A 13441-nucleotide genomic window follows, 5' to 3' on the forward strand; every position below is an offset into this window, starting at 1 on the left:
ATCCGCAATTTGCGGGTTCGCAACACACTACGGACGTGTGAATGGAGCCTTAATGTTATTTAGGGATATGCCTTTATGTGCTTATCAATCTTATCTAGCCCACGGAAAACACCTTTTTATAATTATGGAAATGAGTTGAAAAGAGCCCAAGGGGCTGTACTTAGCTGGGCTGGAGCCCAGCCGTGCCCATCCAAACAGAGCCCTGCTCCTCTAATCATCTTGTTGTTTTCACCTCGCTGCCTCAGCGAAAGTCATCAAATGGCCACTGGAAATCTTTATCTTAATTATTGAAGCCACTGCCAACAACAGGTAACAGATGGCGCAGGCTGACACAAAAAGGAGATGTGCGCCTGTCTGAGAGTTGGCTTCATGATGACATCACCAAGGTAGGGAGGTGGAGAGGACAAGAGGGTGGGAGGAGCGGTGCTCCAACACAGATAAGTACAGCCCCTTAGGCTCTTGTCAACTTATTTGCATAATTTTGTTTCAGGGGCTAGAAAAGATTGATAAGCACATAAAGAACGGTAAAGGCATGACAATGGTAACTCTATATGAAGCGGAAATAATTAGAATTATATATTTTTAAGAACCAGCATTTATGAATTTTATGAAGAAATAAGTAATGGGAGTGTCAAGGAAGGATTTAGGCAGAGCTGGCCAAGAGTACTATTTTCTTGGCATTGTATTCTGTGGCATATTCTGACAGATTACCTTTCAGTACACGTTTTACATGTTCACACAGTGCAACTTTGCACACACACCAATGACAATTAAGCTGGTTGTTGCCAACGCCCGTAAAATGATACTGCACATGTCCTGTACAAGTATCATCTGTTTGATCATGAAGAATTTTGCATATAGATGACTAAAACATCTCATAATGATCACAGTGTAGGATATGCAAAGAAGTGCAGTCGAATAGCATCCTGAGTCATCTGCTGGCGCTAGTATTACATTTTATGCATGTTATGTATAAGAGAACATGACGACAGACACTACAGTTCAACAATAAATGGGACAAGTACATGATTAGTAAAGTGTTAAAGGGGTTGTAGCAAAAAAATTCAGCAGTTTTCAAACTGGTCCCTAGACAGGGGAGGGCTGGCAGCCTTAGTCCTGGGGGGCAAATCCAGTCAAGTGGCCCATTTTTAGCCCCGCCCATTATTAAAAGCCCCTCCTACATTTAATAGGCCACTCCCAACACACACTGTACAGCTGACATTCTATAGTTGAGGCCTGTCTCTACACATCATACGGAGGGGAGGGTCTTCCTGGCTGCACTGCCTGCTTATACAACAAGCTACAGCCAGGAAGCTCCTCCGCTCTCCTCCCTCCCCTGATCCTGCTCAAGGCTTGTGGTTCCCCCCCACCATCTGTCACCCGCCCGTGGCCTGCTGCCCCCTTTGCCGTCCTCACCCAGCTCTGAATCCTCCTTCTGCAAATGGCAGGGGGAGGAGCCTGAGCATCTCCTCTCCTACATAGCGCCACATACCTCTTACATCCAGTGATGTCACCTTTGTTGTAGACGTTCTCTTTCCTCATCTTCTCCATTCAGACCAGACCGCCATGATGATTTTTCTGCCATCTCCCGTCTCTGCAGAGATTGAGAAACAGACATTAGTTTCCTGCCACCCCCAATACTATACTGCAGAAACAGTCTCCTGGAAATACTACTACCACACAGATAGTGCCCCCTTAAACAATTATTGGCACACAGTGCTCGAAAAAATAACTGCGCTCAGACACTAATAGTATAAAGATAATGTCCCCCAAAAATAATTGTGCTAAGCTGATACTATGCCAGGGTGCCCCCAAAGTAACAGTGCCCGCCAAAATCCCACCAATAGAAATAATTCTCTGCCAGAGCACACTTAGTAGTAATACTGCCCCTATAGTGCCCTAGTAATCATGTTCCTCAAAGACCCGCAGTAGTAGTAAATCTCCCCATAATACCCCCTAGTAGTACTAATTTTCCCTATAATATGACAGTACATGAAATACCCCCGCTTAGTGCCCGCAGTTGAGCTAATGTCCCCATAATGTATGCCAGTATAAAATACCCCTATATAGTGCCCCAGTAAATGCCCTCATAGTGCTCCTTTCCCCCTTCCCCATAGTGTCCCCCATAATATGCCAGTAAAAAAAATGCCCCTTAGTACCCCCAGCAAATGCCCCTATAGTGCTCCTCTCCCCCACAATGTGCCAGTAAAAAAATTCCCCTTCTTAGTGCCACCATATGCCCCAATAGTGCTCCACTCCCCCATAGTGCCCCCAAATAATGCCCCATAGTGCCGCTCTCCCCTATAGTGCCTGCCATAATGTGCCAGTAAAAAATGCCCCCTTAGTGCTACCAAATGCCATAGTGCCCCCCATAATGTTCCAATACAAAAGGCCCCTTTAGAGCCCCCACTTCCCCATAGTGCCCCCAAATAATGCCCCTATAGTAACACCAGATGCCCCATAGAGCTGCTCTCCCCTATAGTGCCCCCCAGAATGTGCCAATAATTTTAAAAAAAGCCCCTTTAGAGCCCCCAGATACCCCCATAGTGCTCCTCTCCCCCATGGTGCCTCCCCATAATGTGCCAGCAAGAAATGCCCCCATAGTGCCAGCTCCTCCAATAGTGCCAGCTCCCCTCGTAGTGCCAGCTCCCCTCATAGTTCCAGCTTCCCCCCATAGTGCCAGCTCCCCCCCCCATAGTGCCAGCCCCCTTATAGTGCCAGTTCTCCCATAGTGCCAGCCCCCTTATAGTGCCAGCTCCCCCATAGTGCCAGCTCCCCCTATAGTGCCAGCTCCTCCCCCATAGTGCCAGCCCCCCCATAGTGCCAGCCCCCCCATAGTGCCAGCTCCTTCTATAGTGCCAGCTCCCCTATAGTGCCCCCCCATAGTGCTAGCTCCCCCAAAGTGCCAGATCCCCCCCATAGTGCCAAATCCCCCCATAGTGCCAGATCCCCCCCATAGTGCCAGCCCCCCCTATAGTGCAAGCCCCCCTATAGTGCCAGATCCCCCCCATAGTGCCAGATCCCCCCCCCATAGTGCCAGATCCCCCCCATAGTGCCAGATCCCCCCCATAGTGCCAGCTCCCCCTATAGTGCCAGCTCCCCCTATAGTGCCCCCGCATAGTGCTAGCTCCCCCACAGTGCCAGATCCCCCCCATAGTGCCAAATCCCCCCCATAGTGCCAGCCCCCCTATAGTGCAAGACCTCCTATAGTGCCAGATCCCCCCAATAATGCCAGATCCCCCCCCCCCATAGTGCCAGATCCCCCCCATAGTGCCAGATCCCTCCCCCATAGTGCCAGATCCCCCTATAGTGCCAGCTCCCCCTATAGTGCAAGCCCCCCCATAGTGCCAGATTCCCCCCCCATAGTGCCAGATCCCCCCCCCATAGTGCCAGCCCCCCCATTGTGCCAGCTCCCCCTATAGTGCAAGCCCCCCCTTAGTGCCAGATCCCCCCCCATAGTGCCAGATCCCCCCCCTATAGTGCCAGCCCCCCCTATAGTCCCAGCCCCCCCTATAGTGCCAGATACCCCCCATAGTGCCAGATCCCCCCCATAGTGCCAGATCTTCCCCCCCATAGTGCCAGCTCCCCCTATAGTGCCTCCCCATAGTGCTAGCTCACTCATAGTGCCAGATCCCCCCCATAGTGCCAAATCCCCCCCCATAGTGCCAGCCCCCCCTATAGTGCCAGATCCCCCCCATAGTGCCAGATCCCCCCCCATAGTGCAAGCCCCCCATAGTGCCAGATCCCCCCCCCATAGTGCCAGCCCCCCGCAAAGAAGAAAAAAACCCCCACTAATACTTACCTCCATCAGCAGCGATGCAAGCCTCTTCTGACCTGTGTCCCTGCTGTGTGCTGCCGGGCTCAGGCGTCGCGATGATAATGACGTCATCGCACTGCCTGAGCCGGCCTCTGATAGGCTGCAGGCATTAGTGCCTGCGGCCTATCAGAAGAACAGGGGAGGGACACGCCTCTCCCTCCCCTGCCCCACAGGCTCAGCACACAGCACGGCCGCAATGACATCCAGGGCCGCGCCGCCTGTGGTGATGATCGGCGGTGCGGCCCTGAAGAATAATAAAAAAATAAAAATAAAAAAAAAATATATATTTTTTAAGACGGGCGGCCCAGCGGCCGTTTATTTAGGGCGGCCTGGGGGGCAATTGCCTCCCTGCCCCCCGGCCCAGCCCGCCCCTGCCCATCTGTCTGTCACATCACCCCCATGCATATCAGGGAAACTGTCTGAGCCTCAAGTTATGCAGCAGTCTCTTATGCTGTTTGAAGACTCTGCTGGCAGGGTTTCCCAAGGGCATCCACCTAGCCCTTCCCCAGGGGTGGAAGAGATAGAATGCACTAACGCACAACCACTTATGTTTCCTGATGATGAGGACATGGGAATACCACCTCAGCACGTCTCTGATGATGACAAAACACAGGTGCCAACTGCTGCGTCTTTCTGCAGTGTGCAGACTGAACAGGAGGTCAGGGATCAAGACTGGGTGGAAGACGATGCAGGGGACGATGAGGTCCTAGACCCCACATGGAATGAAGGTCGTGCCACTGACTTTCACAGTTCGGAGGAAGAGGCAGTGGTGAGACCGAGCCAACAGCGTAGCAAAAGAGGGAGCAGTGGGCAAAAGCAGAACACCCGCCGCCAAGAGACTCCGCCTGCTACTGACCGCCGCCATCTGGGACCGAGCACCCCAAAGGCAGCTTCAAGGAGTTCCCTGGCATGGCACTTCTTCAAACAATGTGCTGACGACAAGACCCGAGTGGTTTGCACGCTGTGCCATCAGAGCCTGAAGCGAGGCATTAACGTTCTGAACCTTAGCACAACCTGCATGACCAGGCACCTGCATGCAAAGCATGAACTGCAGTGGAGTAAACACCTTAAAAACAAGGAAGTCACTCAGGCTCCCCATGCTACCTCTTCTGCTGCTGCCGCCTCGGCCTCTTCTGCTGCTGCCGCCTCGGCCTCTTCCTCCGCCTCTGGAGGAACGTTGGCACCTGCCGCCCAGCAAACATGGGATGTACCACCAACACCACCACCTGTGTCACCAAGCATCTCAACCATGTCACACGGCAGCGTTCAGCTCTTCATCTCACAAACATTTGAGAGAAAGCATAAATTCCCACCTAGCCACCCTCGATCCCTGGCCCTGAATGCCAGCATTTCTAAACTACTGGCCTATGAAATGCTGTCATTTAGGCTGGTGGACACAGACAGCTTCAAACAGCTCATGTCGCTTGCTGTCCCACAGTATGTTGTTCCCAGCCGGCACTACTTCTCCAAGAGAGCCGTGCCTTCCCTGCACAACCAAGTATCCGATAAAATCAAGTGTGCACTGCGCAATGCCATCTGTGGCAAGGTCCACCTAACAACAGATACGTGGACCAGTATGCACGGCCAGGGACGCTATATCTCCCTAACTGCACACTGGGTAAATGTAGTGGCGGCTGGGCCCCAGGCGGAGAGCTGTTTGGCGCACGTCCTTCCGCTGCCAAGGATCGCAGGGCAACATTCTTTGCCTCCTGTCTCCTCCTCCTCCTACTCAGCTTCCTCCTCCTCTTCTTCCACCTGCTCATCTAGTCAGCCACACACCATCACCACCAACTTCAGCACAGCCCGGGGTAAACGTCAGCAGGCCATTCTGAAACTCATATGTTTGGGGGACAGGCCCCACACCGCACAGGAGTTGTGGGGGGTATAGAACAACAGACCGACGAGTGGTTGCTGCCGGCGAGCCTCAAGCCCGGCCTGGTGGTGTGCGATAATGGGCGAAATCTCGTCGCAGCTCTGGGACTAGCCGGTTTGACGCACATCCCTTGCCTGGCGCATGTGCTGAATTTGGTGGTGCAGAAGTTCATTCACAACTACCCCGACATGTCAGAGCTGCTGCATAAAGTGCGGGCCGTCTGTTCGCGCTTCCGGCGTTCACATCCTGCCGCTGCTCGCCTGTCTGCGCTACAGCGTATCTTCGGCCTTCCCCCTCACCGCCTCATATGCGACGTGCCCACCAGGTGGAACTCCACCTTGCACATGCTGGACAGACTGTGCGAGCAGCAGCAGGCCATAGTGGAGTTTCAGCTGCAGCACGCACGGGTCAGTCGCACTGCGGAACAGCACCACTTCACCACCAATGACTGGGCCTCCATGCGAGACCTGTGTGCCCTGTTGCGCTGTTTCGAGTACTCCACCAACATGGCCAGTGGCGATGACGCCGTTATCAGCGTTACAATACCACTTCTATGTCTCCTTGAGAAAACACTTAGGGCGATGATGGAAGAGGAGGTGGCCCAGGAGGAGGAGGAGGAAGAGGGGTCATTTTTAGCACTTTCAGGCCAGTCTCTTCGAAGTGATTCAGAGGGAGGTTTTTTGCAACAGCAGAGGCCAGGTACAAATGTGGCCAGGCAGGGCCCACTACTGGAGGACGAGGAGGACGAGGATGAGGAGGAGGTGGAGGAGGATGAGGATGAAGCATGTTCACAGCGGGGTGGCACCCAACGCAGCTCGGGCCCATTACTGGTGCGTGGCTGGGGGGAAACGCAGGACGATGACGATACGCCTCCCACAGAGGACAGCTTGTCCTTACCTCTGGGCAGCCTGGCACACATGAGCGACTACATGCTGCAGTGCCTGCGCAACGACAGCAGAGTTGCCCACATTTTAACGTGTGCGGACTACTGGGTTGCCACCCTGCTGGATCCCCGGTACAAAGACAATGTGCCCACCTTACTTCCAACACTGGAGCGTGATAGGAAGATGCGCAAGTACAAGCGCACATTGGTAGACGCGCTACTGAGAGCATTCCCAAATGTCACAGGGGAACAAGTGGAAGCCCAAGGCGAAGGCAGAGGAGGAGCAAGAGGTCGCCAACGTAGCTGTGTCACGGCCAGCTCCTCTGAGGGCAGGGTTAGCATGGCAGAGATGTGGAAAAGTTTTGTCACCACGCCACAGCTAACTGCACCACCACCTGATACGGAACGTGTTAGCAGGAGGCAACATTTCACTAACATGGTGGAACAGTACGTGTGCACACCCCTCCACGTACTGACTGATGGTTCAGCCCCATTCAACTTCTGGGTCTCCAAATTGTCCACGTGGCCAGAGCTAGCCTTTTATGCCTTGGAGGTACTGGCCTGCCCGGCGGCCAGCGTTTTGTCTGAACGTGTATTCAGCGCGGCAGGGGGCGTCATTACAGACAAACGCAGCCGCTTGTCTACAGCCAATGTGGACAAGCTGACGTTCATAAAAATGAACCAGGCATGGATCCAACAGGACCTGTCCATCCCTTGTGCAGATTAGACATTAACTACCTCCCCTTAACCATATATTATTGTACTCCAGGACACTTCCTCATTCAATCCTATTTTTATTTTCATTTTACCATTATATTGCGGGGCAACCCAAAGTTGAATGAACCTCTCCTCTGTCTGGGTGCCGGGGCCTAAAAATATCTGACAGTGGCCTGTTCCAGTGGTGGGTGACATGAAGCCTGATTCTCTGCTATTGTCACGAGGGTATCAAGTGCCACGTCTGACTCCATTATACCCGGGGTCAGGAAGTCGCAGCGGGTGGCTGCGCGCTCTATATCTAAAGATCACGGTGTTTCTTAGTTATTGTTTTCTGTGTTTGCCTTGCTATCCTTTTTGTCTCTCTCAGGGATCCGTAGCTTCTCCTCCTCAGCTGTTTCTTGTCTGCCACTCCCTACCTCCTTATATTCTCCCCTCACACTTCTCTAGTTGCCAGTTATAGAGCTTCCTGCCTGGACATCTATACTGACCCACTGGAGTGGTTAATCCTGGTTGTTGTTCCTGTGTGCTACCCTCCGGATCCCTGTTTGGCTTATTGTTGTCTCCTGTTGTCGCCCACCTGGGAATATATGTTGAGTCTGTGTTGTCTGTCCTCCCCTTGGTGTTTTCCCTTAGAGTTAGTGGTGCGGACTAGTGTTCCCATCGCCCTGTTCACTACCTAGGGCTCAGCTCAGGGAAAGCCAGGGCTTTAGGCACGTGATCGGCGTACGGGTGAGGAACCCGTCTAGGGACGTCAGGGCAGCCAGGTGCCAGCCGCCAGGTGAGTCAGGGGTCACCATCTTCCCTCTCACTTGGGCAGGGCCTTCCTCGTTCCCTCCCTCTGTGTCACGTATGTGATAGCCACGCCGACCGTGATAGCTGTGACATGAAGACTGATTCTCTGCTGAGTCGCTGACATGAAGCCAGATTCTATGTTATGGGACCTCTCTCCTCTGTCTGGGTGCCGGGGCCTAAGTTATATGACAATGGACTGTTCCAATGTTGGGTGACGTGAAGCATGATTCTCTGCTATGACATGAAGACTGATTCTCTGCTGACATGAAGCCTGAATCTCTGTTATGGGACCTCTCTCCTCTGCCTGGGTGCCGGGGCCTAAATATCTGACAATGGACTGTTCCAGTGGTGGGTGACGTGAAGCCTGATTCTCTGCTATGACATGAAGACTGATTCTCTGCTGACATGAAGCCAGATTCTCTGCTATGGGACCTCTCTTCTCTGCCTGGGTGCCTGGGCCTAAATATCTGACAATAGACTGTTCCAGTGGTGGGTGACGTGAAGCATGATTCTCTGCTATGACATGAAGACTGATTCTCTGCTGACATGAAGCCAGATTCTATGTTATGGGACCTCTCTCCTCTGCCTGGCTGTCGGGGCCTAAATATCTGACAATGGACTGTTCCAGTGGTGGGTGACGTGAAGCCTGATTCTCTGCTGACATGAAGCCAGATTCTCTGCTATGGGACCTCTCTCCTCTTCCTGGGTGCCTGGGCCTAAATATCTGACAATGGACTGTTCCAGTGGTGGGTGACGTGAAGCATGATTCTCTGCTATGACATGAAGACTGATTCTCTGCTGACATGAAGCCAGATTCTCTGCTATGGGACCTCTCTCCAATTGATATTGGTTAATTTTTATTTATTTTATTTTTATTTTTATTCATTTCCCTATCCACATTTGTTTGCAGGGGATTTAACTACATTTTGCTGCCTTTTGCAGCCCTCTAGACCTTTCCTGGGCTGTTTTACAGCCTTTTTAGTGCCAATAAGTTTGGGTCCCCATTGACTTCAATGGGGTTCGGGACGAAGTTCGGGTCGGGTTCGGATCCCGAACCCGAACATTTCCGGGAAGTTCGGCCGAACTTCTCGAACCCGAACATCTAGGTGTTCGCTCAACTCTAGTCACAACAATACTTAGTGCACCAATCAGTAATATCTACTTAGACCTGAATAAATGTGAAGTTGCATGTATTGAGCCAAAAATATGGGCATCATTAGTGCCAATTTGCACAAACGCGATTATATTGGAGCACTTTATCAGGAATTCTTCCTCACAGTCATGAAAGTTGCTGCCAACCATTTTCTCCAGTCTCAGGAAACTTCTAGCAGCTTGACAAATGTAGCAAAAGTGAGCCATGTCTGTATTGAGCCCAAAATGCGCAAATTACATTGTCAAATTTATGGCGAATATTAGGCCATAAATTTGCGAAATATCGCGAAAATGAATATTGCCTATCCCGCTCATCACTACTGTTCAGTGTTTTAGTAGTTTTTGCACAACTTGCTGTTCTCTAACAAGGAGCTTAATGGCAAAATTCACAATAGGTGTTTGATCAATGAGTTGCCTAATAAATTTCCTGGTTCAATTAGAATTGGTATTTAAACAGTTCTCCTCATCATGATGTTCACATTTTGACATCATGAGGCCAAATGACACCTAACAATTGATCAACAGTACCTCGTCATTGCAAGGCTTCAAGCAGGATGTTCTCAGACGCAAGTGGCCACTGAGCTTAGAGTGTCACAGAGTGTCAGCAGGTTGCAAACAAAGATACAGAGAGACTGGAAGAGTGGCAGAAAGTCATAGAAGAGGACGATATTTGGCCACATCCCATACTGATGACCGCTTCATTGTAAACAATGCTCTGTGGAACCAGATGATGAATGTCACACAACTCCAGGCACATTTAATCCATCAGTGGTGGTCGTGCTTGCACAATATAGAAAAAAGCATTAGCCTCTGTGCGCTCCCTTGGTCCTGGCTACCAGAGAGGCTGACACTTTTTCCTATAGTGTGCAAGCACGACCACCACTGATGGATTGCAGGGTGGTCTGTAACCATGGAAACGAGCAGTGTATAATGTGATGGAAAAATGAGTCTAGACAGCAAAGAAAGCTATATGGACAATCACAATACATTAGTAAATGCCTTGCATTAACTTTCTCTACATGATAAATGTCACTTACTGAAGTGAGACAACCCCTTTAATGGAGGTGAGAGACACCCAAGTGTCACGTCAGACGATTTGAAACCATTTACATCAGCGTGCTCTCCATGCTAGATGACCTGCAAGGGTACTAGACCACACCGAGAGCATCTACACTAGACGAGGGAACAGTGGGCCTCAGTGCTGTTCAATGATGAGAGTTGATTCACACTGAGTAGAAATTATGGATGCCAACGATGTTGGAGACGTCAAAGAGAGCGCTATGCATCAGCCACTGTTGTCACCAGATACAGTGTGGGCAGGTGTGTCTGGTCAATACAGAACTGCCCTACTTTGTGAATAGTACAGTGACAAGCCCATACTACTTGAATAACATCATTAATCCAGTCATTGTGCCTCTGTATAAACGACCTAATCTTCATGGATGTCAATGTGCCAGCTCATCAAGGTCGCCTCATTAAAGGGTTTCTATCACTTCGTTTCACCTATTTAGCTTTCAGACACTAGCGATCAGCTAGTGTCTGCTTTATCTAACCATCCTAATATAAGAGCTTATTGTCCTGCCGTTTAGCTAAAAAAATAACTTATATCGATATGCAAATGAGCCTCTAGGTGCTATGGGGGCGTGATTAGCACCTAGAGGCTCCGTCTACCTTAACAAACTGCCGCCGCCCAGCGCGTCCCTCCAGCCCGCCCATCTCCTCCGGAATGCAATGCTCCTCGTATTCGGCGCATGCGCAGTGAATGTCTGATCGCTTCCCTGCTCAGACATCTCCACTGCGCCTGCGCCGATGACGTCATAGTGCTCCGAGGAACAGGCGCAGTGGAGATGTCTGAGCAGGGAAGCGATCAGACATTCACTGCGCATGCGCAGAACAGAGACGCGCACGGAGAGGATCGCTTCAGCTGGAGATGGGCGGGCTGGAGGGACGCGCTGGGCGGCGGCAGTTTGTTAAGGTAGACGGAGCCTCTAGGTGCTAATCACGCCCCCATAGCACCTAGAGGCTCATTTGCATATCGATATAAGTTATTTTTTTAGCTAAACGGCAGGACAATAAGCTCTTATATTAGGATGGTTAGATAAAGCAGACACTAGCGGATCGCTAGTGTCTGAAAGCTAAATAGGTGAAACAAAGTGATAGAAACCCTTTAAGGAATGGCTGCTGGAAACGGGAGTACATCATATGGAGTGGCCTGCACTTTCTACAGACCTGAATCTCATTGAAAACCTATGGTGTCAGCTAAATCTCCATGTAGAGGCTCGAAACTTTGTACCCCAGAACCTCAATAACCTGAGGGCCACCCTTCAAGAATAGTGGGATGCCATATCTCAGCAGACAATAAGTGGACTTGTGAACAGCATGAGACGTTGTCAAGCTGTAATTGATGCTCAAGGCCACATGACAAGTTATTGAGACATTGACATTTTTTGTGGGGGCATACCCACCAATGTTGTTAACTTTTGTCTCAATAAATTGTTTGAGATGAGGAAATCACCATTGCATGATTCTACTTAAATATCCTACTTTCATGATATAATATCACCGTAGTGTGAACTTTTTACTCTTTCCATAAATTTCACCCGAAAGCCAAATATCCCTAACTTTTTGTGAGTAGTGTATATTGGCTCCATGGAGACAGTTCTTTTCGCCCAAAGTTGTGAGAGACTTTGGTGATTTATTACTGTATTCATATCTGCATATTGAAAAACAATTTAAAATAGCAATTCGACTGGGCTTTGGTACTGGCTAGGAAGCCTACTGAAGTTCAACTTAGCTGACGCCATGTCCGTTTCAGTTACAGTCAGGTCCATAAATATTGGGACATCCACACAATTCTAACATTTTTGGCTCTATACACCACCACAATGGATTTGAAATGAAACGAACAAGATATGCTTTAACTGCAGACTGTCAGCTTTAATTTGAGGGTATTTACATCCAAATCAGGTGAACGGTGTTGGAATTACAACAGTTTTCATATGTGCCTCCCACTTGTTAAGAAACCAAAAGTATTGGGACAATTGGCTTCTCAGCTGTTCCATGGCCAGGTGTGTGTTATTCCCTCATTATCCCAATTACAATGAGCAGATAAAAGGTCCAGAGTTAATTTCAAGTCTGCTATTTGCATTTGGAATCTGTTGCTGTCAACTCTGAAGATGAGATCCAAAGAGCTGTCACTATCAGTGAAGCAAGCCATCATTAGGCTGAAAAAACAAAACAAACCCATCAGAGAGTTAGCAAAAACATTAGGCGTGGCCAAAACAACTGTTTGGAACATTCTTAAAAAGAAGGAACGCACCAGTGAGCTCAGCAACACCAAAAGACCCGGAGGACCACGGAAAACAACTGTGGTGGATGACCAAAGAATTCTTTCCCTGGTGAAGAAAACACCCTTCACAACAGTTGGCCAGATCAAAAACACTCTCCAGAAGGTAGGTGTATGTGTGTCAAAGTCAACAATCAAGATAAGACTTCACCAGAGTGAATACAGAGGGTTCACCACAAGATGTAAACCATTGGTGAGCCTCAAAAACAGGAAGACCATATTAGAGTTTGCCACATGACATCTAAAAAAGCCTTCACAGTTCTGGAACAACATCCTATGGACAAATGAGACGAAGATCAACTTGTACCAGAGTGATCGGAAGAGAAGAGTATGGAGAAGGAAAGGAACTGCTCATGATCTTAAGCATACCACCTCATCAGTGAAGCATGGTGGTGGTAGTGTCATGGCGTGGGCATGTATGGCTGCCAATGGAACTGGTTCTTTTGTATTTATTGATGATGTGACTGCTGACAAAAGCAGCAGGATGAATTCTGAAGTGTTTCGGGAAAAATTATCTGCTCATATTCAGCCAAATGCTTCAGAACTCATTGGACTGCACTTCACAGTGCAGATGGACAATGACCCAAAGCATACTGCAAAAGCAACCAAAGAGTTTTTTAAGGGAAAGAAGTGGAATGTTATGCAATGGCCAAGTCAGTCACCTGACCTGAATCCGATTGAGCATGCATTTCACTTGCTGAAGACAAAACTAAAGGGAAAATGCCCCAAGAGGAACAAGCAGGAACTGAAGACAGTTGCAGTAGAGGCCTGGCAGAGCATCACCAGGGATTAAACCCAGCATCTGGTGATGTCTATGCGTTCCAGACCTCAGGCTGTAATTGACTGCAAAGGATTTGCAAC

This window comes from Bufo bufo, chromosome 4, assembly GCF_905171765.1.
Source record: "Bufo bufo chromosome 4, aBufBuf1.1, whole genome shotgun sequence".
Lineage (NCBI taxonomy): Eukaryota > Metazoa > Chordata > Amphibia > Anura > Bufonidae > Bufo > Bufo bufo.